A 25,913-nucleotide genomic window follows, 5' to 3' on the forward strand; every position below is an offset into this window, starting at 1 on the left:
TTAGCCAGTTATTAATCCATAAAACCACTCATTCATATATCCCACAGTTCCTGGTAAGAGTTTTTATCAAGAGTTGGATTTAAAAAAAATCAAACTAAGAAATAAAGTGTCTTGGTGGGTAGAAGTAATCTTCCCTCTGTGATCAAATGACCATCTGTTAGCCAATACAAACAACTAAGGAGAGAAGAGAAGTTTAAAAAGAAATCTTTCTTTAAGAATTCTCTTTGTGTTTTCTCTATTACTTATAGAAGGCAGATGTATAGATGTTTGTGATTGTTTTATCTTTCTAACTGGCTTAAGCATATATTTTAGGAAAAAAGTAAAGTAAATTAATCCCTCATACTATTCCTTGTCATCAACTGCCAGGAGTCATCTTCACTGCTTTCTGGGGCAAAATTTCCATAATTGTGCTGTTCTTGGTAAAATATATTGTATGGTCCATTCCTGAATCTCCTTCATCTGAATTTCTTTTTCCTTTGATATCCTTCCTTAATGGCACTCTTTTTTCTGTCTATTCTCTATTTTCCCCTTCAATTTTCAACATATGATTACACTGGCATTTTTTCTTCCTATAGTTCAAGTTTGGCTGTACTGCCAAACGCCGATCCATATACATGCTTGGCATTTTAATTCCTTCAAAGGACCTCTGCTTGAAGGATAAGTAAACAAGCCTGATAGAATTTCTGTTTTCTCCATAAATGTGTGTGAAGTTGTATCTAGGGACCTTCTATGCCCTAGGACTGTAGGCTTGCTCTGGCCTCCTAATCAGTGAGGGACGAATAGGATGTCCAAGGCAGGATTTCCAGATATAAACCATCCTTGGCATGCCTTTAGTCCATGCATGCCTCACTGAATAATAAAAAAGAAAAACTACATTAGGATCTAATGTGTGAAACAAGCTTACAGTGTGACACCTTTTGTCCCAGTGTCATATAATTCAAGAGCAAAATGAAGCACTTTTGGCAAGGGACTTGTAATGTCCATGTTACTGAGACTTTACAAAATTTTCATAAACCATCACTAGGAACCTTAAAACATAAGAAATTAAAAGAGACAAAGAATGGTTGTTTGTATATTTAGTTTTCTTGCCTGCTAAAACACCAAAACACTTTTTCACAAGCAGTAAACAATTTGGCAAAGGTGAATATAGAATTTAGCCTAGCTGTTCTAAAAGCAGAGCTCAAAATGAACGGAGAAATCCAGAGCAAATAACCTATACAATAGAAATGCTATTGAACTGCTTTTTATAATTAAGCAAGCACTTGCAAAGGACAAATGAAAAGGAAAAAAGGTCCATCCTCTTGGATTGGGAAGTAGAATACATATAGTAAAGGAATAAAACACTGAAATAATAGTTTGTAATTTTTGGATGAATCCTCTCTCTCTGTCACACACACAGTTGATTAGCTAATCAAGGAGAGAAGTAACCTAAAACTAAAGAGTTAGAACAATTAATCAATGGAATTGTTTGCCTCCAGACGTTGTGGGTGCTTCAGCACTGGAGGTTTTTTAAGAGATTGGACAAACCGTAGTATAGGGTCTCCTGCCTGAGCAAAGGGTGGGACTAGAAGACCTCCAAGGTCCCTTCTAACTCTGTTATTCTGTTTTGTTTTCCTTCTTTCCTTCCTTCCTTTCTGATTTATATCTTCCCCTGCCTACTACCACCAGTGCCCTCGGGGCCAGCTCTAGAGTTAAAACAGAGCTACCAAGGTTAATGTTGCTTTTATGCTGACTGTGCTTTCCTAGATTCCGTACTGTTAATTATTTTCAGCACTGTTTCTTATAAATGTTTGGAATAATTAATGCAAACTTCAGGATTATGGGCCTGTAGTTTCTAGGACCTTCTTGGCTCCTTTCCCAAATGCGGGTGTTATATTCACACCGATGAAACCTCGGGTGCTCACTTGTCATAAAGACACTAACAGAATTATTCACCCAAGATTTTGCTATTTCCCTTGGTATTTCCTTCAGAATGCTGGCATGCAATGCACTTAAGCCGGGTGCGCTGTCAAAGTTAATTGTCATAATTGCCTAATTATCTGCTCTAGTATGATGGTAAAACCTTTTAACATTTCCATTTCCCCAAGGAGAATGTATTGCAGTCTCAGGAATGCTGTCTTCCCTTTCTTTGGGGAACACTTAGGCAAAGAATTCATTTTGCTCTCAGCTAAATGAACCTCCTGCTGTCTCTCAATAGCCATGCTGTCTCTTTACTTGTCTGCCAGCTTCATGTCTAAGTGCATACGTATATGTATATGTGGAATTCTTCTCCTTGCATCATTCAGCAGTGACTTACCATTTCAAGTGGAGGAAATGCTCCACTTGATAATGGCACAAAAGAGAACAGCACATTGTCTGAATGGAAACAGGGCATTGCCCAAAAGTCTTCTAATCATCTGATATATCTATTATTCAGTCTGACTGTTGCTCTGTCTAATTCATAACTCTCCATGTTTAGTCTGACGAGTAATGGTATTCCAGTGTTTCTGGCAGATTTTGTGTGTGCATGAGACTGAGTGTGTGTGTGTGTGTGTGTGTGTGTGTGTATGTGTGTGAAAATGAAACTTCCTTGTCTTGCCTCTTTTTGCAATAGAATTCAACATATTAATGACTTGCCAATTAGTTTTGGCATTGGTGGTAAAATATACTGCTCAAAAAAAAATAAAGGGAACACTTAAACAACACAATGTAACTCCAAGTCAATCACACTTCTGTGAAATCAAACTGTCCACTTAGGTAGCAACACTGATTGACAATCAATTTCACATGCTGTTGTGCAAATGGAATAGACAACAGGTGGAAAGCATAGGCAGTTAGCAAGACATCCCCAATAAAGGAGTGGGTCTGCAGCTGGTGACCACAGACCACTTCTCAGTTCCTATGCTTTCTGGCTGATGGTTTGGTCACTTTTGAATGCTGGTGGTGCTTTCACTCTAGTGGTAGCATGAGACAGAGTCTACAACCCACACAAGTGGCTCAGGTAGTGCAGCTCACCCAGGATGGCACATCAATCCGAGCTGTGGCAAGAAGGTTTGCTGTGTCTGTCAGCGTAGTGTCCAGAGCATGGAGGTGCTACCAGGCCAGTACATCAGGAGACATGGAGGAGGCCATAGGAGGGCAACAACCCAGCATCAGGACCACTACCTCCACCTTTGTGCAAGGGGGGACAGGAGGAGCACTGCCAGAGCCCTGCAAAATGACCTCCAGCGGGCCACAAATGTGCATGTGGCTGCTCAAATGGTCATAAACAGACTCCATGAAGGTGGTATGAGGGCCCAACGTCCACAGGTGGGGGTTGTGCTTACAGCCCATGTAGGACGTTTGGCATTTGCCAGAGAACACCAAGATTGGCAAACTCTCCACTGGCATCCTGTGCTCTTCACAGATGAAAGCAGGTTCACACTGAGCACATGTGACAGACATGACAGGGTCTGGAGATGCCGTGAAGAATGTTCTGCTGCCTGCAACATCCTCCAGCATGACTGGTTTGGCAATGGGTCAGTAATGGTGTGGGGTGGCATTTCTTTAGGGGGTTATACAGCCCTCCATATGCTCGCCAGAGGTAGCCTGACTGCCATTAGGTACCAAGATGAGATTCTCAGACCCCTTGTGAGACCATATGCTGGTGTGGTTGGCCCTGAGTTCCTCCTAATGCCAGACAATGCTAGACCTCATGTGACTGGAGTGTGTCAGCAGTTCCTGCAAGATGAAGGCATTGATACTATGGACTGGCCCGCCCGTTCCCCAGACCTGAATCCAATTGAGCACATCTGGGACATCATGTCTCGCTCCATCCACCAACGCCACGTTGCACCACAGACTGTCAAGGAGTTGGGGGATGCTTTAGTCCAGGTGTGGGAGGAGATCCCTCAGGAGACCATCCGCCACCTCATCAGGAGCAGGCCCAGGCATTGTAGGGAGGTCATACAGGCACGTGGAGGCCACACACACTACTGAGCCTCATTTTGACTTGTTTTAAGGACATTACATCAAAGTTAGATCAACCTGTAGTGTTTTTTCCACTTTAATTTTGAGTGTAACTTCAAGTCCAGACCTCCATGGGTTGCTAAATTTGATTTCCATTGATATTTTTTGTGTGATTTTGTTGTCAGCACATTCAACTATGTAATGAACAAAGTATTTAATAAGAATATTTAATTCATTTAGATCTAGGATGTCTTATTTTTGTGTTCCCTTTATATTTTTGAGCAGTGTACATAAAGCTTGGATGAAGCCACAAATGTAATTTCCCTCTGAAGCTCAGTATAAAGGACCAAGAAAATGGGCAAATTTAATTTTGAATTCATTTGAGTAAGTTTACATGTGATATTTTCAAATGGTTAATTATCACCACTACCTTCAATTCTTGGCAGAGGAGGAAGGACCCTTTTGTTAGGTCTCAAATTCTGAATGGCAAATTGTATTTCATCAGAGAGATATGCTCTAGTGACTGACTGTTGTAGGCAGCATAGTCTTTAGCAGGTATCTTTTCTGCTAAAAAATATGAGCGTGGATTCTTAAAAAATCATCTCTCAGTTTTCCTTCAGATTTGTCATTTTCACTTTTTCTAAACAAGGGGTATTTACAGAAATAAATATTATTTAATAGATATTCTCCTTTGCTTCATTGTTCTCAGGGAGAAAAAGGAAGGTTGAAAATATTGGAATCTTCAATGATGTCTCATGGTTTCAATATTAGGAATGGTAGAACCATTGTTGGATGGGACACTTACAAAGTTGACTTTGTGATGTTGGCATGCATTTCTTAAGTGCTTGATATTGCCTCACATTCCTATTTACAATTATGCTATAGTTGTTGTGGCTCCTTGCAGGAAAGGAAGGAGGGAAGAAAGGAAGAAAGAGAGAAAGAAAAAAAGAATACAGAATATTGGAGTTGGAAGGGACCTTGGAGATCTTCCAGTCCAACCCCCTGTTCAAGCAGGAGACCCTGTACGATTTCAGACAAGTGGCTGTCCAGTCTGTTCTTAAAACCTTAGGTGATGAAGCACCCACAACTTCTGAAGGCAAGTCATTTCGCTGATTAATTGTTTTATCAGAAAAATTCTCCTTGGTTCTAGGTTCCTTCTTTCCTTGATTAGTTTCCATCCATTGTTTCTTGTCTAGCCTTCTCATGCTTTGGAAAATAGGCTGACCCCTCTTCTTTGTAGCAGCCCCTCAAATATTAGAACACTGCTATCATGTCACCCCTGGTCCTTCTTTTCCTGACATTAGCCATACCCAGTTCCTGTGAAGGTTCTTTCTATGTTTTAGTGTCCAGGCCCCTAATCATCTTTGTTGCCCTTCTCTGCACTTTTTTGAAAGAAAGAAAGAAAGAAAGAAAGAAAGAAAGAAAGAAAGAAAGAAAGAAAGAAAGAAAGAAAGAAAGAAAGAAAGAAAGAAAGAAAGAAAGAAAGATGATCAAAAAGCTGAACAAAATCACTCCTCATTTTTGACACTCATTGCTTGCTAATGAAGGGAACATAAACAGACAACAATAGGAAAAGAGTGGTGAATCAACACAGCTAGGAGAGTCCAAAGACCAACACCTGGTTACTTACTAGTGCACTGTCTTCAACAAGAGCCCTATGATGTACTATCCCAGGGTCTACCCAAAGAGAAGATGTATTTGCCACTTTCCAGTGATGAATTATAACAACCATTTTCTAGAAATGGTCCCTGATTTATTTATTTATTTTTAATTTTTATCAGTGCACTGAGAAACAAGGAAAAGAATCTTAAATGCAGGCATACTTTTAAACTATACATTAAAGCATTTTGAATGTTCCTACATGAATTGTCCTTATTTGGTTTGTGCAGCAGTGACCTTCTAGAGGACATCTTTTTCAAAATGACTAAATCTGCTGATGGCACAGAACCGAGAGGTGGTAAATACAGAGGAACAGAGCAAACAAAGTGATAATGATTTGGATAGAATTAAGCTTAAGGGATGCTAAGTAGTTTATGCATTTTCATGCAAAGAAATAAAAGGTAATGAGATGAGGGACCAAAAATAATCCTAACGCCTGTCTAAATTAAAGCACAATAATGAATGGAGACATGGTAAAGGAAACAAAGATTTTGTATGTTAAATCTATTTAATGTGCTATGGGCAGTTGTTGGAAGCAAAGATAAGTGGGCCTTGAAATCAGGGAAGGAAAGATAGGAGAAGGCCAAGATTTCATAGGACTATATACCCATTCATTCTTTTGTGGGACAAAATTATGCAGCATCTTCTGAACAAAACAGCTAAGTGCCTTATATATGAAGCCATTTTAGAGCTGTTTCCAATTCCGCATACCTGATGCTTTTCAGTCCTTGATAAAAATATGAACCCCCCTTTTTCTAGTGAACATTTATGCTTCTAACATTTAAAATTCATCCTGGAAAACTAGTTCAAGGGTGGCAAAAGTAGGTCAGAGTCATGATTGAACTGCTTTTGAAACTTTTGAGTCTTACTGCTATTCAACTTGCCAAAGAATTGAGGGGAGGGGAAGGTGAGAATGAATGCAGATACTCCAGGGATAGACCATGAGAGCCAAGAACCCACCAAGGTCACTGACAAAGATGTGAACTGTTCCCAAAACGATGATTCATAATTGGACAGTGTGAACATCCATGAGTGGGGAAAGGGTGAAGCCGTTGTTTAATCGTGCAAGCATTGCGTGGGAAAACCCAGAGCTGGTTTTGATTCTTCAGTGCTGAAATGGTGTATCCGATAAAATTATGCTTTTGGGATTTCAAAGTTCCTGAGAGTGCCTACTTTTTTGGAGATTTGCTAGTCGAACGGTTGACAGGAATGCACTCAGAACTCCCTTACAGATGCATATTGTTGTGTCCCTGACTAGCTAAGTCTTGAACCTGGTCCGCATTTTGAGCGGGACCATCTTACTGTTCCCATTGGTTGGTGCCGTTTGACAGCAGACTATATAAGGAGCTGTCAAACGGCATCAGCTGGGCTTTTTGGGGCCCGGCCCAGCCAGCCGGCTGCCAGCCCAGCTGGGCAGCCACGTTAATCTGTTACTGCTTCAAATAAAGAAACGTTATTCTTCAGCTCCTGTGTCTGCCTGGTGTGTCCGTCTAGACCAATACAACACTGGCGACGAGGGTGGGATGTCAGAAGAGACACCCAGGCAAGAAGCTAAGTCACTGAAGAAAGAGCTGAAGCCACAGAATGTCTGGAGCCGCAGACAGTCTCTGCGCGCGCCAAATTTAAAGAGCCTCCTCAGCTGAGGAAAAGAAGTCTCCTGAGCTGAGGAAAAGAAGTCTCCCTGAGCTGAGGAAAAGAAGTCTCCTGAGCTGAGGAAAAGAAAGTCTCCCTGAGCTGAGAAGAGAGTCTCCCTGTGCTGAGGAGAAAGTCTCCCTGAGCTGAGGAGAAAGTCACTGCCTGACAGGCACTCTAGCCTCCCGTGCGAAAGGCACCCCCGTTAGCGCTACAAAAGCGCAGAAGTCTGAAAGCCTCCCCAGCCGAGGAACAGACGTCGCCTCAAGGCCCGTGAAGGCTGGCGAAACCCCGTTGGCGCTACCAAAAGCGCAGAAGTCTGAAAAGCCTCCCCAGTCGAGGAACAGACGTCGCCTCAAGGCCCGTGAAGGCTGGCGAAACCCCGTTGGCGCTACCAAAAGCGCAGAAGTCTGAAAAGCCTCCCAGTCGAGGAACAGACGTCGCCTCAAGGCCTGTGAAGGCTGGCGAAAAACCCCACCCCGTGGGCGCCACAAGAGCACAAAAGCCTACAGCCTCTAGCAGAGGTCCAGACTTCGCCTCAAGGCCGTGAAGGCCGGCGAGACCACGCTTCCACCCTCCCCACCGCTCCGGCCGCCGTTACCGTCGCTGCCGCCGCCGCGCGCGACCCGACAGCCGCTCCCGCCAAGGACGCCGAGCGCCTCCGCTGCAGCCGCTCCCGCCGAGGACGCCGCTGCGGCCTCCGCTGCCTCCGCTGCGCCGCCATGGCCTCCGCTCTTCTGCCGCCACTGCGGCCTCCGCTGCCGCCGCCGCAGCCTCCGCTCTTCTGCCGCCGCCGCAGCCTCCGCTTTCTTCTGCCGCCGCGCCTCGCTGCCGCCACCGCGGCCTCCATTTCTTCTGCCGCCGCCGCGGGCCATCCGCAGCTCGTCGTCTCTCTCCGCAGCCGCCGCGCGACCTCCGCTGCAGTCGCCTCCCGTCCCGGCCGTCGCCGCCGCTGCCGCCTCCGCCGTGGCCGCCAACAGCCCGAGCGCCTCGACTCCCACCGGCTGCCGAGCGATGGGCCACTGCCGGTGCAGCTTTTCACCATTGTGGACTGGGTGCAGCCATTGGCTCTGCAGAGATGCAGCCCTCCGGGGTTGAGCATGGCTGGTGTGGCGTTTCCATGATTCACTGAGTTGTTTGAGACTTTTCTTCATTCTCTCACTTATGTTAACTAAAAATTCTCTCTGCACCCCCTCCTTCCCAATGGCTCTGGGGGATGGATCCGGTATTTAGGGGTGGTGGGTGTCAGGCGTTGAACAAGGAGGTGCGCACCCACCATTAGAGTCCTTCCATGCACCCACCTCCAGGGTCTCTCCCACCTGGGCTTGTCTCCCTTGACATTAGCACTACACTCCCCAAAGGGGGCGAAAGCTAGGTGGGTGGGAGGTTGGATTGTCACTACCCTAGGGGGGCCAGGAGAGCACGAAGGCCTGCTCCCTTTTTTCAGCCTTAGGCCTTGACCATCATAGTCAGCTCCCTAACTCAGTGGTCCCCACATAGCCCTTCACGCAAGCCATAGCTAGACCTGCCATCTCTGCAGCATTGGTTCCAAGGCAGGCAGCTGTCAGTATTTGACCCACAACCCTTGGGATGTGGGGGCCCCTACTCCGCCACAGGCGGGAGGTCACCTGGGCAGGGTTGCTTGCCACGCTTGTCAGGGTCTCCTTTCCCAGGCCAGGTGCTCCTCCCTGGCCACTAGTTCAATTTCCTCACTAATTCAATTTCCTTGTTTATACCAGGGTATTCCCAAAAGGCTGGACAGCGCATGCCCTTAGCTAGGGGAAAGGGGTGTTGTGTCCCTGACTAGCTAAGTCTTCAACCTGGTCCGCATTTTGAGCGGGACCATCTTACTGTTCCCATTGGTTGGTGCCGTTTGACAGCAGACTATATAAGGAGCTGTCAAACGGCATCAGCTGGGCTTTTTGGGGCTCCGGCTCCAGCCAGCCGGCTGCCAGCCCAGCTGGGCAGCCACGTTAATCTGTTACTGCTTCAAATAAAGAAACGTTATTCTTCAGCTCCTGTGTCTGCCTGGTGTGTCCGTCTAGACCAATACAACACATATATGAGTAAACATGCACACACACACATAGGTTTGCTCATTAATGGTTCTAATATAATGAGATTGCCAAAAAGGAAAGCTTAATCCTAACCCTTGCCCCCACTTCCATTGCTACTCTTCATAACCATAAAATCTTCTCCTGCCAGATTGTAGCCTAGAGACTTCTTAGCATAACAAGTTTGCAGTGAAGAGGACCCATGGAATGCTCCAGTGTTAGGCACCCCCAGCTCTTGTAGAAAGGAGATAAAGGCACTGAAAAAAATGACTCATGACAGTTTTCACACTTATGACCATTGCAGCATCTCCATGGTCATATGATCAATGTTCCGACATTTGGCAACTGACTCATATTTATGATGGTTGCAGTGTCCCGGGATCATTTGATTACCTTTTGTGACTTCCGAACAAGCAAAATCAATGGAGAAGCTGGATTCATTCAACAACCATGTTACTAACTTAGCAACTGTAGTGATTCCCTTAACAACTGGACAAGAAAGGCCATAAAATGGGGCAAAATTCAACAAATGTCTCACTTAACAACTGAAATTTTGGGTGTCGATTGTGGTTGTAAACCAAGGACTACCTGTATTATTATACTAGGTCTTGCAGAAAGTGATCAATTTTGGGGGTGGGTGAGTTGGGGATGCTGGTAGCATATTTGGAATTTTTAGTATAAACTGTGGATACCCTTACAATGGATAGTTAATTTAAAGGGGTACAGGTAAAGGTTCCCCTCACACATATGTGCTAGTCGTTTCTGGCTCTGGGGGCAGTGCTCATCTCCGTTACAAAGCTGAAGAGCCAGCGCTGTCCAAAGTCGTCTCTGTGGTCATGTGGCCGGCATGACTGTTACCTTCCCACCAAAGGTGGTCCTTATTATTTTACTTGCATTTTACGTGCTTTCCAACTGCTAGGTTGGCAGAAGATGCCAGTAACGGGAGCTCACTCCATTATGCGGCGCTAGGGATTTGAACCGCTGAACTGCTGACCTTTCTGATCGACAAGCTCAGCATCTTAGCCACTGAGCCACCATGTCCCTATTCAAAAAAATGACTATTTGGGTGGACATAACTAATTTTGTATACAAAATAATAGGTTACCAATGTACTCCACCTCTGCTGAGGTATGATGCTTACCCATATTTTCGTCATTTTGGAGGGCAGATGGACACAATTCCAAAATAAGCAGGAAAAATCCCGATGGAAGAAAGCTTTTGGTTGCAGAGTTTTTTCCCACAAAAATCATGATGCTGGAGCATTTTACAGCATCCCATTTTTTATTTTTCTTTCTTTTTTTTATCTAAAACATCAGGGGTGGCAGGCAGCAAGAGAGATATCTGTGAATATACCAGTGTTCCTGGGCACAGTGTTGGGCTCCTAGAGCAAATTTCCACATTAAGAAAAAAAATTGTGGCCTCTGAGCCTTGCAGAGACATAATGCTTTTGTTATTTATGTATTTATTTATTTATTTATTTATTTATTTATTTATTTGTCAATTGCTTACAAGATAATAGGCATAAGTAAAAACATAGTTATGAATACATGGATACATATAATAAAAATAAAAAAAAATATAAAAGAAAAAGTTTTGTATTGTTTCAAATCTGCAGTTGTAGTTGCTGTAGCACTGACAATTTTGGGGAGCTGAATCAAAGGTCCAGCTTGAATTTATGAGAGCTCATTTCTTGAGTTTAGTATATTTATATCCAAGCTCTACCATAGTTTTAGTTATGGGAAAAGCAAAATAAGTTTTTTTCAGGCAAATTTTCTCTCTGGTTTCTATTCTTCTGAATTTTTACTCTTTAATATTTTTTTGTAAATGTTTTACTAGAACACCACATTGTTTCAGAAAATTACAAAGTCTATTCAAATCAGCATGATTTAGGTAAGGATTTTATCAGCTTCCTTTTATTTCTATTGAATTCTTCTTGCTAAATTAGAAAAATAGTGTGGTTGGTTTTCAAAATTTTCTCACGAAGTTTAAAGAAAAGGCTGCTATGCATCTTTGTAAAAATATAAGAGAATTATGAGGATGACTCCCTCTTTTTTTGTGGCAACCCCTTATTAGCAGAATATCTGACAGATATCTTAGTAGTCAAAAAAGCAACAACCCAATCAGCTTTTATATCTGATCTCAAGATCCTGTATAACTTGTTAGTTCTGTTAACCATAGAAAATGCATCTTTGTTATTATTGCTATTGCTTTATATTCTTTTAGTATTTTATAAACTGTAGTATTACTTATGTCCTTTTATAGTTATGTTAGTTGTCTACAACATTTAGATTAGGAATTGTAAAATAAGATATGTACATGGAAATGTATGTATGTACTTATCTTTATAAGTAAAAAAACCTTCTCTGATCTTATACTTTTCATGTGCCCTGGACTACAACTCCCAAAAGCCAGGTTCAGATGGGATAAGCTTTAAAACCTGAGATATCTCAAAAGCAACTTCCCCCAAATCTCACCCCTCAAGTCATCTAGCAAGGACATCTCGGTTTGTGGAATAAGCCATCTGTTAAAAGAAAGAGTGTTTTGTTAGTTTATGATCTCCTTCAAAAGAAGCCTGCCGAATTCTATACTCTTAATAAAATAATATGAAGGTTATAAGTGTTTTGTATGACTGAAAGCTTTCATTGTATTTATATTTTGCTGGGGAAGTAATAAGATTCTACTACTGTGAAGAATTATTCACAATGTGAATTATGCACAAATGTATTCTTATCCTCCAGTTAATGGCCTAGAGATAATGTGGGTGCAATTCTTTGTGAAAAAGGTTGCTCTCTAAAATTGCATAGGTTTATTTTTGATATACAAAGTTTGCCTACGGAATATTGGAATATAAATTTTATGCCAAAAGACACATAAATCAGTCCAGCATGTCTGTTATTGCATTGATTTCTTTCTTTTTTTTAAAATGCATTTTAAATGTCTGAACTAGAAAAGCCATTTTCCTATCTTTCCATGATTTTTTTTGTTCGTTTCGTTTTAATCCGTGCTATAATCTAAAATAACTGCCAAAGGGAGCACTATCTTTCATAATTGTTCCATTCGCTTCGACAGACGGTTTCTAACTGTGTAAATGGCACCTATTTCAGACTGGGTTAGGAGTTGAGTGGGTTAGGAGTTGGGTTAGCAGGCTGAGTGGGTGATCCAACCACCTTGTTCATGGAAGCTAATGCAGCTCAAGATTTTGGTGCTTGTAGCTGAGTAGGAAAATAGGATAGAGGAAGCAAAGCTGCCTGCTGGGGTTTAGCACACTGTTCAGGCAGGCTGGGCCCGTGAAGTCCTTTGTACACGTAGTCCTTGACTTACAACAGTTCATTTAGTGACCATTCAAAGTTACAGCAGCACTCAAAAAAGTGACTAATGGCATCCCTATGATCACGTGATCAAAACTTCAGATGCTTGGTAACTGACTCATATTTATGACGGTTGCAGTGTCCTGGGGGGTGTGTGTCATGTGATCCCCTTTTGCAAACTTCTGACAAACAAAATCATTAAGTGAGCCAGATTCATTTAACAACTGTGGCCAGAAAGTGTTGTAAAAGGGGGGCAAAATTCACGTAACAAATGTCTACCTTAGCAGCACAAGTTTGGGGCTCAGTTGTGGTGGTATGTCGAGGGCTACCTGTAGTTTTATGACACAGCATAAAGCTCTTGAGAAACAAGGAGATGGATGGAAAAGAAAAAAAGGGGGATGGTGTGAACACAGGTAACCGTATTAAGAACAGGTATTTTTTTTCTTTCAGCCTTCATTGTGGATGTGATTGAGGATTTGCTTCATGCCGCAAGACCGCTTAAAGGATAGCTCAAGAGAGAATACATTTGGAACACAAACAGTGAAGGAACATTCCAGGATCAAGCTGCCTTTTCTTCCTCTGCATCCTGCTCCCTTGAATGAATCTGGGTCAGGTTTTAGTTGAAAGAAATCCAATTCTTTTCACTTGAAAGAAATTCAGAATTGAGAAGGTGGTTTTGTTCCGTGTCCATGTTCAGAGCTATTGCTAGAGCTATGAAGTGCCAGTGCTGTAAATGCATAAAACAGAATAAAAGATGATACAATACCTTCGTCTTGTAGCGTGAGCCATAGAAAGTGTTTCCATTTCAACTGCCACGGTCATGCAGAGATTACTGGTCAAAGCAGAGAGGATATAAAGTGCCTGATAGGGCGCTCCCAAAAGTCACTTGCTTGAATCTAGGCTTTCCTTCTCTTTTGAAGCTTGTTGTTAAAATATGTTGTATAATAAATGTCAAGATAATGACATAGCATAGCTGTAACATCTTGTGTTAAAAAATAGCTTTATTGAAAAGAGATGTATTCTTTTGCCTAGAAGTTTTCATCTGTAGGACTTCTTGTGCACTAGTAAAATCAATGTTTTAAAAAGCCTCATTTTACCATTCTTAAATATCACACATTCAAAATTTAAAAATAAATATTTAAGTAGTTCATTTCAGATATGATCACAATTGAAGTGCTGTTTGAAATGTTTGGATTTTGAAGATCTATGTTGGTCAATTTAGTCAGAATTTTGATTTGTGACTATAAACAACCCTCAGTCCATGGCATCAATATTATTTGTTTGTTTCTTTGTTTTACAAATAATAAAAGGTGGCAAAAATATCCAACACACCTTCATCCTTTTATTTTCCCCACAACAACCCTCTGTGGTGGGTTAGGCTGAGAAAAGAGAATGACAGAACCAGGTGAGCCTTAGCTATGAAAGCCAGCTCACTGACTTTGGACCAGTCATTCTCTTTCAGCCCAACCCATCTGACAGTGTTGCTGTTACCTCATTTTAACTATCAGTTTCAGCATTATCAGAATGTCAGTAAGGTAGGCTTCAATATTTCAGGGTGCTTGCTGGTCTCTGGTGGTTTTCTTGTAGATGTTTCATTAATAAACTAGGCAGCATCACTGATGATGTTACCTAGTTTGATAATGAAACAAGCTAAGGAAACATCAAACACCCTACTGTTCAACCCTGAGCTACAAATATTCTTTTCACTCTTAATATTTTTTAAAAATGAAGCTTTTTCAGTTTGTATATGTTCTTATTGGGGTATAATGTTTGGATAGATTTACTATCAGCATGAAACCATATAAAATCATATTTTAAAGGTTTTAGGGTTTTCTTTTTTAAAAAAGCAGTCTTGAAAAAATGTTGTTTTTAATTTAAGTTTCACATGATACTGCCTTTATTAGTTTATTTTGGACAGAATAGAATATAACAGAATAGAACTTTATTGTCACTTTAAATGTACACTAATCAGCATACATTAAAATGAAATTTCATTGCATTCAGCTCGCAAAGAATAACCATTATGCATATACCCACATGCACACTCATTAATGACACAGAGAAACATCACAGTCTAGTTCAAATGTGTACAAACATGACTGCCTAGAATTTTCTGCATTGTCTAAGAGATTTCATATTAAATATGATGGCAGTGGTGGAGAAATCTAAATTCTTAATTATCCACTGATAGTTCTTTTAAAAGAACAGATTAGTCATGGAAGAGACTGTTTCTTTGTAATTCCAGCTTGCACTAGAGCAGCATTCCGCAGTTTGGGTGCCCTGTAGATGGGCGAACTTCAATTTGCAGCAATGGTCATACTGGCTGGGAAATGAAATCTGCCTAACTGGAGGGCAAAGCGGTTGTGGAAGATTGCATTATGATCAATCATGCTCATTTCTGAAATGAATTAGTACAAATGCTTTAGTGGTGATCAACTCAGAGAAGATCGATAAAATAAGATAATTTCATGGTTCTTTCCCCCTGATTCCTCCCTGCCAGCATGCACTGACAGCTATGGATCTTTCATGTTTGAGAATGGCCCTTTTTATGTTCATGACAGTTCGGTGACTAGTGCTGTTGATATCAAAGATGCAACTAATTTATCTTCTTCTTTTGAAGATCTATCAGGAGAAGAGCAGCACAAATTTAGATCAATAATAATGTTCCTTTAAAGGACGGCCAGAGAAATTAAGTGAAAGCAGTTCCAGCAAGCTATCTCTTGGAGGCCCATCATTTGAAAAAAATCTGCAAAAATCTCACAGACTACATATGGCGGCAAGTATATCATAGAAATAATATTGGAAAACATGTGATATGATCAATAGAGTCTCAATACTGATAACATTTTTGGCATGTAAGTTGTATGTGGAAAGGTGAGCTGCAATTGTAGGTTTCCAAGAGAAATGAAGCTGTAGAAAGAAGATAATTTGAAATAATTCCTGAGATCAGGAAACAAAGAGTATCCATTCAATCTGATTAGAAAGTAGAAGAAAAGAACGTGGATCATAAAAGCAGAAATATTGAATAAATTTACTAAAATGTAAGGATGTTAAAAAGCTCAATCTAAAAGCAAAAAAATCTTATTCCAAAGTCAATTAAAACATGTATCATTGACAAAGTTGAAGACAAACTAGATAGAACTTCACACTGTGTATATACACACGCACACACACACATACATATAATATATATATATATATATATATATATATATATATATATATATACACACACACACACACAGAGAGAGAGAGAGAGAGAGAGAGAGAGAGAGAGGGGGTATACAAAATCTACATACAAAAACACATGTACAATGTGAACATAATTCTGTATGACAAAAAAAACCCCTAAATATTCATAGATTCTATTCAAATTGTCAAAATGAGATCTCATTTTTCATTTGATTTATGGTACCAGACCATTAAAAATGAGATGTCAGACTGTATGTATAAAATAAACCCAATTATATTATTCACATGATCCCATGGCTTCATAAATACATTTGTTCTACTTAGAAATATACCTACACAATTATACAGTTTTAAGTTGAAAAGGTAGAGAATTTTTAACAAAATGAACGGTAGTCAATAAAATGCTTTTTATTAATAAATTTAATATCAATATAAATTTAATTTTCTAGAGATTTTCATATTTGAGATGATTTTGTGTGGAATGCTTTATGCATTTTCACTATAGGAGTAAGGAATGAAATATTACACAGGTATTGTTTTCTAATTTCTAAATATAACCATTGGAATTGTCACCATTAACTGGGACATCTTGCCAGGACTGCCCAACAATCATGGCTGCCACTGGCATCTTCTAACTTACAAGTGGCTTCATATCCTTCCAGTATTTATCATGAAGTTGGCGCTGGCCACCCTGGTTCCCCAAGAGCTTCAGACCCTTCTTTAAAAATCCTCATAGGAGGCAGAAGAGCAGGGACATTTAAGATCCTGAATGACCATGGGAGACAGGAGTAAGAGCTGCAGATTAGATGATGGTCAGATGAGCATATGCTGAGTCCTCAGAAAGAATGGGAATATGAGAAATATATCTGAAGGAACCCTTCCCTGTTTCATGGACTGTAAAACTGAGTATGGCAGGGGCAGATATGTACTTTATTGTAATGTGGGAGTTAGTTCTTCCAATTTTTCTTCTTCTGTGGACTACTTTACAAGCCTGACAATAATGGTGAGAAGGGCATTGATTTGGGCTCCACTCAGATGCAAAGGGAGAATTGTTTCCATATGCAGTCAGATTGGGAAACTAGATGCACAAAACTCCTCGTGGATTGGGAACCTGCCTCACTCAGTTTTTCCTTGTGTAGTGGGCTACCTGTTTCTCCCAGGCATTTTACACACACACTTTGTAGATGTTCAGTCAGTTTAATTGCATCTAACAGAAATGACAAGAATATCCACTGAAATAATGTCTGGCTTACTAGATCGCATTATGTCATGCTTTTTAAACTATGGTTTACAGAGTAAGTCACTGTTGGCTGGATTTCTACAGCCCACTCAGATACAAAATATGTTTTAGTGAATCCTGGTCCAGAACAACATGCGCTTTTAACTCCTTCAAGGTCACAGGTATGAAACAATCTCTTGAAATGAAATGAAATGAAATGAAATGAAGTAGAAGTCAGAATTGAGGGGACCCAATTAGCCAAAGCTTAAAATAATAGTCCAAGTAGCAGTGATGAAAATAAACCAGCATTTTACACTAGATCACACAGAAGCAAATGTTGAGAAAACAGTCAAAGAAGAAAGTAGAAAAGCTCCCCAAAATAATTTTCCCCTGAAGACACAGGGCAAATATAGAAAGCCCCCCCCAAAAATAGTATTAAGTTATTCAGAAACAATCAGAAGCACAACATTCATAGAATAGTATCTTTAAAAGATTTTTCTATAGACTGAAGGGAATTCTTTAGTTACAGGAAGTCACCAACTATACCAAGTACACCCCAAACAGAGTGTAAGCCATGATTAATAAAGAGGCCAAGAGCTATGACAGTAATCCTCATGCTAACTTGGCCTCTGAACATTTTTTACAGAAAGAGACTACTTGAGTGAACCCTGGGTGCTGATAAAAAAAGGTATACATTGTCTTAAATGGATCATACCAGCCCCTGATCCATTTCCAGAACACTAAAATAACCTTAAAAATGTTTTATAGTTCAGTGTAACTTTCAAAGTTCAATGTAAATGAATCTACTACTCTCCAAATTCATATTAAATCTGTTGGTGGACATGTTGGGCTTTTGTTTTCTTTTGTTTTATTCAACCAGGAAGAAAAGGAGAAACTGGTAACTGAGTAAAGTAGTCCTTGGGCTGTTCTCACATAAAAAGTAATATTATGACCCATGATGCTCATCTCCAACGTGACCCAATTCTTGAGGTGAAGATGTACCTTGATTACCTTTGTACAAATCAAAGGCCAGCAACTACAATAGGCCAGAGTCAATGTGTTCTTTACAACATTGGACATAAAACAAAGCTTTGCAGGTCACAATAATAGAATCCCTGCATTTTGTGTCTAGCTTTCATCAGTGCAGAGGTCAGGAAGTGATGAGAGGTTGTATACAGCTGGTGTATGTTGGATCAAAAAATACAGCAGTGAGTTGCCAGAAACAGGTCCTGACAATTTCCCTAATTCAAAACACTACTGAGGTATGATATTACTAAAAGTCAGCAGTAAATGAAGTTACAGTACTACTTATGAGCCATGGTAGCACAGTGGTTAGGATGCAGTATTGCAGGCTAATTCTGCTGACTGCCGACCACCAGTAGTTTGGCAGTTCGATTGTCACAGGAGGTCAGTAAAATGAGGACCCAGATTTTGGGGAGTAACTTGCTGACTCTGTAAACTGCTTAGAGAGGTCTGTAAAGCACTATAAATTGGTATATATCTCTATGTGTTATTGCTATTGCTATATATGGAATATGGGTGGTCTGGCTGACAGATTACAAAACCCATACCAAAGAAAAGAGGAGGGTCAAAATTTTTTTCATGCCATTGCCTGCCTGAATAGGAGGTAAGCTATTACTGACAATGTTTTCATATTTAAAGTTAGCAAAGTTGCATTGATTACAGTATAATACTGTAGCAGTGGCCCAATTTAGAAGTAAAGGAAATCATTATGTTTCTATTATGTTATCTTATCATCCCTTTTATTGCCTTTTTCTGATGGGCAGAAAATGACAGCTTTCAGAATCCCCATTTTTCATAGATGTCCAAATGCAGCAAGTGACAATTTATTTAAAATATGATTAGTAACAATCTGTCTGGATCAAATCGTATCTTGTCTGAAGCCATAATTTAAATACATCCCAGTTTCCCAAGTTCAAGTAAATACAGGAAATGCAATGCTTTTATATTGAGGAGAATGCTTCTAATCTCATCTCTAGTGCAAAAGGGGAAGACGGATGGGAAGCCTGAAGTTTGTCATGGCTCATTTGTGTTGCAGAAAATCATGATTATAACTCCTAAGCTGTCTGTTCTTGTGGTGGTGGTGTTGCTGTGTCTGCAAGTAGCAGGAAATAAAATAGCAATCCAGCAAATACTACTAACAATGACCAGTGGTGTTTTCTGAGGGCTAGGAGAGAAGTGCAAAAGAAGATAATTAAACATTTCCCTTTGTTGAATATGCTAATGAGGAGGGAAACCAAGGAACGAAGGTTTCTCCCCAGTCCGCCGTTCTGGCGGGAAAAATAATAATTTAAAATGATTGGTCCACCCTGCTGGTGGGAAATTAGAGGTACCTCTGTTGTGAATCAATAAAAGTGAATAACCTAAATGCAAATTAGGGTTGAAAACCTGCACACTTGATTGGTCCTTATACAACAACTTGGGATTGGGCCAGAACCAGTCCCTGATTGGTCACTTTTGGGACTGTCCTTATTGGTCAGTAGTTGGAACCTGTTGCACATTTTCATTGGTTAATAAGGCAGCAGCTAACCCTATAAAAGGGTTACTGCTGCCCATAGCTGCTCTGTTCCATTCTGATTCCTGCTATTATTAAAGAGTTGAAGTCACTGGTCAGATGTCTGGTCTCCTTATTCTCCAAACTTAACACTGGCGACGAAGGTGGGATTCGGAGACCAAAGAGCTGACTAAACCTACAGAGCAACCTACAGAGCACGTGGTTGATCACGCACCATCAACGGCAACATGGCCAGCGGTGTCGTACCACCCGCTCCATTCGACCCAGAAACCGAAGACTGGGAGTCATACATGGATAGGTTCCAGATGTTTCTGGAGACCAACAACCTAAAAAATGCAACAGCGGGGAAAAAAAGAGCTATCTTTCTAACTCACTGCGGCCCGACCGTGTTTAAGATGGCAAAGTCACTTGCCAGGCCAGCAGAGGTAAAAGAGATGGACTGGGATGTCCTCGAGCCTTTACTATGGGCTCACCTACGCACCTACGGTGCCAACCTCGTCAGAAGACAGAAATATTACCGGAGGGACCAACAGAAAGTCGAAAGCCTCGCTGATTATATCGCGGACCTCCGAAACCTTGGAGGCCTCTGCGGATTCGCAGACTTAGAAGAAGCTCTCCGGGACCGTTTGGTTCTGGGCCTAGAAGACGGCATGATCCAGAGTAAAATTATGGCTAAGGGGGACATCAGTCTCAACGATGCCCTTAAAGAAGCCTCGGCAGCAGGCGACCAAGAAGTCGGCAGCCCGAATGCGCCGCACCAATGCACCACTACGTAAACTCGCCACTGATACCTCACGTCGCTCCGAGAGACACCCGGTATCAACTCACCACGAAGACCTAGAGTCCCGTCCGACAGCGATGAGGAAGAGGTCAACCGACTGCGAACGGAGCGAGATCAGTCCACACAACACCCTTTCAACCGTGTGCGGTTGTGGATCCAATCACCCACGATCCGGCTGCAAATTCCTCGACGCGCTCTGCCGAAATTGCGGGAGGCGAGGTCACATCGCAAAGGTTTGCAGAAGCAAACAAAACTCCAAACCCGACAGGCCGAATGCCAGTCTTCAGGATTCTTCGGCACACACCGAGAAAAATTAAACCACTCCTACAGAAACAAACCGTCCACCACTTCCACCAGGCGTGAAGAAACCAGGCGGGAAGAGACCCACCAAACAATCACCATAGGCCACGCTACATCCCTTGATGCTGGGAAAATCCGAGTAAAGGTCGTGCCATCGAAAACAAACAGTGCGTGATGGAGGTAGACTCGGGATCTTCCCTCTCGATGGTGTCGTGGAAAACGCTCCAACAGCTCCTTCCAACGATTCGCCGCAAGACCTTAACCCTCAAAGGGTTATACTCAAAGACTATCAGGGCAACCGAATCCCCCGTCATCGGGTCCCGCAGATTCCAGGTCTCATTCAAGGACCGCACCGTCGCACTACCACTGACTGTCGTGGATCGCGACAGGCCTAGTCTTCTAGGCCTCCAATGGTTCCGGCCGCCGGAATCACTGTAGCCGGAATCCACAAGGCCGAAAGCGTCGATTGGGAAGAGGCACTCATGCAAGAATTCCAAGACGTTTCGCGAACGGACTAGGCAAGTATAAGGGGACCCTAATCTCGTTTAACTTGAACCCTGAAATAGCACCCATCCGCCTTAAGCCGCGCCGGGTGCCGTTCACCTTAAAGCCTAAAATCGACGAACAACTCGATAAGCTGATAGCGCAGGGCGTACTGGAACCAACCGACCACGCCCGTTGGGAAACCCTGATAGTAACGCCTATCAAGCCTAATGGGTCCCTAAGAATTTGCGGAGACTACCGGGCCACATTAAACCACGCACTGCAGCAAAGTGCTTATCCAGTACCGGTAGTGCAACACTTACTCCATTCTCTGGGCAGCGGAAAAGTTTTCGCCAAACTAGATTTAGCCCAGTCGTATCAACAATTGCCTATAGACCCAACCACAGCCGAGGCGCAAACGATCGTAACACACAGGGGCGCATTTAAATGCAACCGGCTCCAATTGGAGTAAGTGTCGCCTCTGGAATCTTCCAGAGCTTAATGGAAAGGTTGTTACAAGGGATAAAAGGCGTTGTCCCATATTTCGACGATGTACTCATCGACGCACCTAACAAAGACATCCTAGAAAAACGACTCAGAGAGGTTTTACGAAGATTCCAAAATGCAGGCCTCTGAGTAAAAAAAAGATAAATGCCACTTATGTACCGAAAAGTAGAATTTTTGGGATACCTCCTGGACAGCCAAGGAATTCATCCCACTGAAGACAAATTACGAGCAATTAAAAAGGCACCCACTCCTAGGAACAAGGCAGACCTACAGGCGTTCCTTGGACTTATCAATTTCTATAATGTGTTTTTACCCCACAAAGCAACAGTAGCTGAACCATTGCATAGACTATTAGACAAAAAGCAACGTGGGTTTGGGGACAACGGGAACAACATGCTTTCCAACAAGTAAAGAAATTGCTAACTTCTGATTCAGTACTTATGCAGTACAACGAGACTCTGCCGCTCACTATCACGTGTGATGCATCACCTTTGGGGTTGGGGCAATTCTGGCCCACGTGTTACCAAACGGAGCGGAAGCCCCCATCATCGCTTTTTTCGCGAACCTTAGCTAAAGCTGAACGAAATTATAGTCAGCTGGACAAAGAAGCTTTAGCTATTGTTGCTGCAGTTAAAAGATTTCACGAATATGTTTATGGCCGTGCATTTACAATAATAACTGATCATAAACCGCTACTGGGGATCATTGGGTAATAAACTAACCCCGTATATATTGTCCCCCAGAATGACCCGTTGGTCTGAATTCCTGGCGGCCTACAACTACACTTTGCAGCACCGCCCGGGAAATCGATTCTCCACGCCGATGCATTGAGCAGAACACCGCTCCCAGACGCTGTTGTGGATCCAGCCCCAACCCTCTCAACACTACAGATTGAAACTCTACAGGCACCACCCTTGACGGCTAGAGACATTGCTTTTGAAACGAAACGTGACCCAGTTCTGCAACACATACTACGCTGGGTTGAACGGGGTGGCCGACGGACCAAATTGCACCTGAATGGGCGCCCTTCAAAGCCCGCCAAACCGAGCTGTTTTCCCAAAAAGACTGTATCTTGTGGGGCGATCGAGTCGTAATCCCTGCCAAATTGCAACAGACTGTGCTGGCGGTATTGCATGAGGGACATCCGGGCATTGTGTGGATGAAATCACTGCACGCGCAGCTACGCTTGGTGGCGGGAATCGACAAAAGAATCGAGGCCTGGGTCTCTACGTGCCAACGTTGCCAGGACGTCAGCAACGCCCCACCGAAAGCAAACCCAACCGAATGGGAAACACCGAGGGGACCGTGGTCCCGTATTCATATTGACTTTGCGGGGCCTACCAAAGGTCACACTTTCCTGATTACTGTCGATGCCTATTCCAACTGGCTCAGATTCATCGAATGCACACAACTACAACCGACTCAGTTATTAATAAATTAAACAGACTATTTGCCACGCACGGGTTTCGGACGTGTTGGTCTCGGACAACGGCCCGCAGTTCACTGCATTGCCCTTTGAACAATATCTGGCTGATCGGGCATCCGCCATGCGCTGACCTCGCCCGTGCACCCTGCGGCGAATGGACATGCAGAACGCATGGTACAATTTGTGAAAAAGACCCTGCATAAAATGGAATTTGGCAACATCGACGAAAATCAATCAAATCCTCTTATTGCAGCACATCACGCCCCACAGCGTAACCAACAAAACACCCGCTGAACTTCTTATGGGGCAGAAAATACGATCGCACCTTGACCGGCTCCACCCCGCTTTGCACCAGAAAAACCTGTCGGCTCCAGCAGCAAATGCCGGGAATTTAAGGTAGGCAATTTAATCTTTGCCAAAAACTTTTCCGGCGACCCGTTATGGATACCCGCAACCGTTACCCACCTCACCGGGCCTTAGATCTTACCGCCTGCTAACAGACGATGGGAGGGTGTGGAAACGCCACATAGACCAACTCCGATCAAGATTATCACCCAGCGGCCATGACTTCCCGGTTCAACAACTCAAGGAGGAGGGAGTATCGAGGGAATTGACTTTGATACAACTAATAGCGGGTCAACGGGAGCCCTACAGCCCAGCGAAGAACTGGAACGTGAAGCGGGGAGGGAGTTGATGTCGTCAGGGAACTTTAATACAGGGGAAATGAACTGCAAAACCCGAAGAAACACGCAGCAGCAGAGACATCCACAGTGAATGCAGCACGGAATCGCCATACAATGAAATAGAACTTAACAATGGTCATCCAAACGCTCCACCGGAACCGGACATTGGACAAAACCCGTGGAGCCTCGAATCATCCAGGCAGACCAAACGGCCTGCCTATCTTGAGGATTTCATCACAGCTCCTCAAACGGAACCCAAGGGGAGGGGTGTTGTGAATCAATAAAAGTGAATAACCTAAATGCAAATTAGGGGTTGAAAACCTGCACACTTGATTGGTCCTTATAGAACAACTTGGGATTGGGCCAGAACCAGTCCCTGATTGGTCACTTTTGGGACTGTCCTTATTGGTCAGTAGTTGGAACCTGTTGCACATTTTCATTGGTTAATAAGGCAGCAGCTAACCCTATAAAACGGTTACTGCTGCCCATAGCATTGCTCTGTTCCATTCTGATTCCTGTTATTATTAAAGAGTTGAAGTCACTGGTCAGATGTCTGGTCTCCTTATTCTCCAAACTTAACAACCTCATTGGTTGGGCTGCTGACAGCTCCCTTTAAAAAAGGGAGATGCCGGACAGCCACTTCACTTCTTTGTACTAGTCTACTAAATAAACAGCTGTTGTCACCAGCTGAGAGTCCTGCCTCTTCATTCAGCCCCAATTTAACACTCTTTATTCATGAAATTAAAATATATCACCTGAGTGTTGGCCCTGATTGTGAAAGTTTTAAAATCAGATTTCAATTCCAACTATGGGTAAGGATCCATTAAAATTCTACCTTCAAGGTTTAGCACAATCCATATTGCAGGTTCTGTTTTGTCCCTATCAATCTTTCAGGTGAATTCATAATGGAAACATAATCATGTTGTTGTTTTTTGCTAGAAGAAAGTAAACACAAGTCTGAAAATGGAAGTTTTTGGAAGCATGTGTGTCCCTTCAGAGAACTGTACATAGCCATGCTACAATTGAATGGAAAATGATTTTTACATAAATGTTTATCAATTTTTTATTCCAGAATTTTTTCTCTATATTAATATGTATGTTTACTGTCCATCAATAAAAGCTAAAAAATATATGTTAATTCATACACACTAAGGAACTGTAAACTATATTATGAAAATAGAGGTGAGGTGGGAGACTTGGTCGATATAATCTATGTTGTTGGGCTCCACAACAAATGTAAATGACAATGTTTGAATAAAAAAGAAAGAGGATATAGTCATGGTAGTGATGCTGGCATTAGTCTCTTGAGAGTTTTCAGTTCTATATTATTTTCAAAATAGTCACTGAAAATTAATTATCTGTGTTTGCTCTGATTTAAAAATCCATATACCAGCTGATTCAATTTATTTCTTGCTGAAGAGATTCCTGATACACAAAGAATGCCTAAATTATTGTTTGCATCAGAGTTCTTACTGTTTGAATCAGTTTTCAACAAAATATAAGATATAATAGGTTAGATTTAAGATCATATGTTGACTAACTCTGGTTCTAGACAGTAGGTCTTGTTGACACTCTCTACATTAGAGGAGAGTGAACTACAATACGCAAAAATTTTTAACCCACTTTGTTTGACATGATGTTGAGTCCAATTCATTGTGAATGAATTAAGTTTATATCTAATGTCAGAAGAATAATTTGGGGTTCCAACTCGAGCTGGGGTTACACATGAATAAATAAAAATGAGATCCAGACAGCTGTGAAGAAAGAAGACATGTTTATTCCTAAAAGCAAACAATTTGCCTTTAGAGGCAGCTGCAGATAAATGGGGTACAGTGGCCTTTTATAGGGGGAGCTTGTCTGGGGTGTGGAACTGTCTACATGCTGATTCTAGGGTGATACTTGAGGTGTGTGTGTGTGTGTGTGTGTGTGTGTGTGTGTGTGGGTATGTATTCTTGTAAACATGCAGTTCCGCTGGGAGATCTAATTTAACTAACTCTATTGTGTTTGCAAACCTTATCCTTTGATATGTGGATTAGGTCTAAGTAACTTATTTGGAAGTTTGGGTAAAGGTTTTTTCCCATTTGGTATTTTTACTTGATTAACTTTGTTTCAGCTTGACTGTCAATTATCTAATGGAGACGCTGATTCTCAGTCCTTTGTGGATTCTGTTAATGTTTTAAGGGAAGATAGAAACAGTATAAAGAAT

Source organism: Notechis scutatus, chromosome 3 (assembly GCF_049901735.1).
Source record: "Notechis scutatus isolate UNSWTSFEM ecotype Mainland chromosome 3, rNotScu1.2, whole genome shotgun sequence".
NCBI lineage: Eukaryota > Metazoa > Chordata > Lepidosauria > Squamata > Elapidae > Notechis > Notechis scutatus.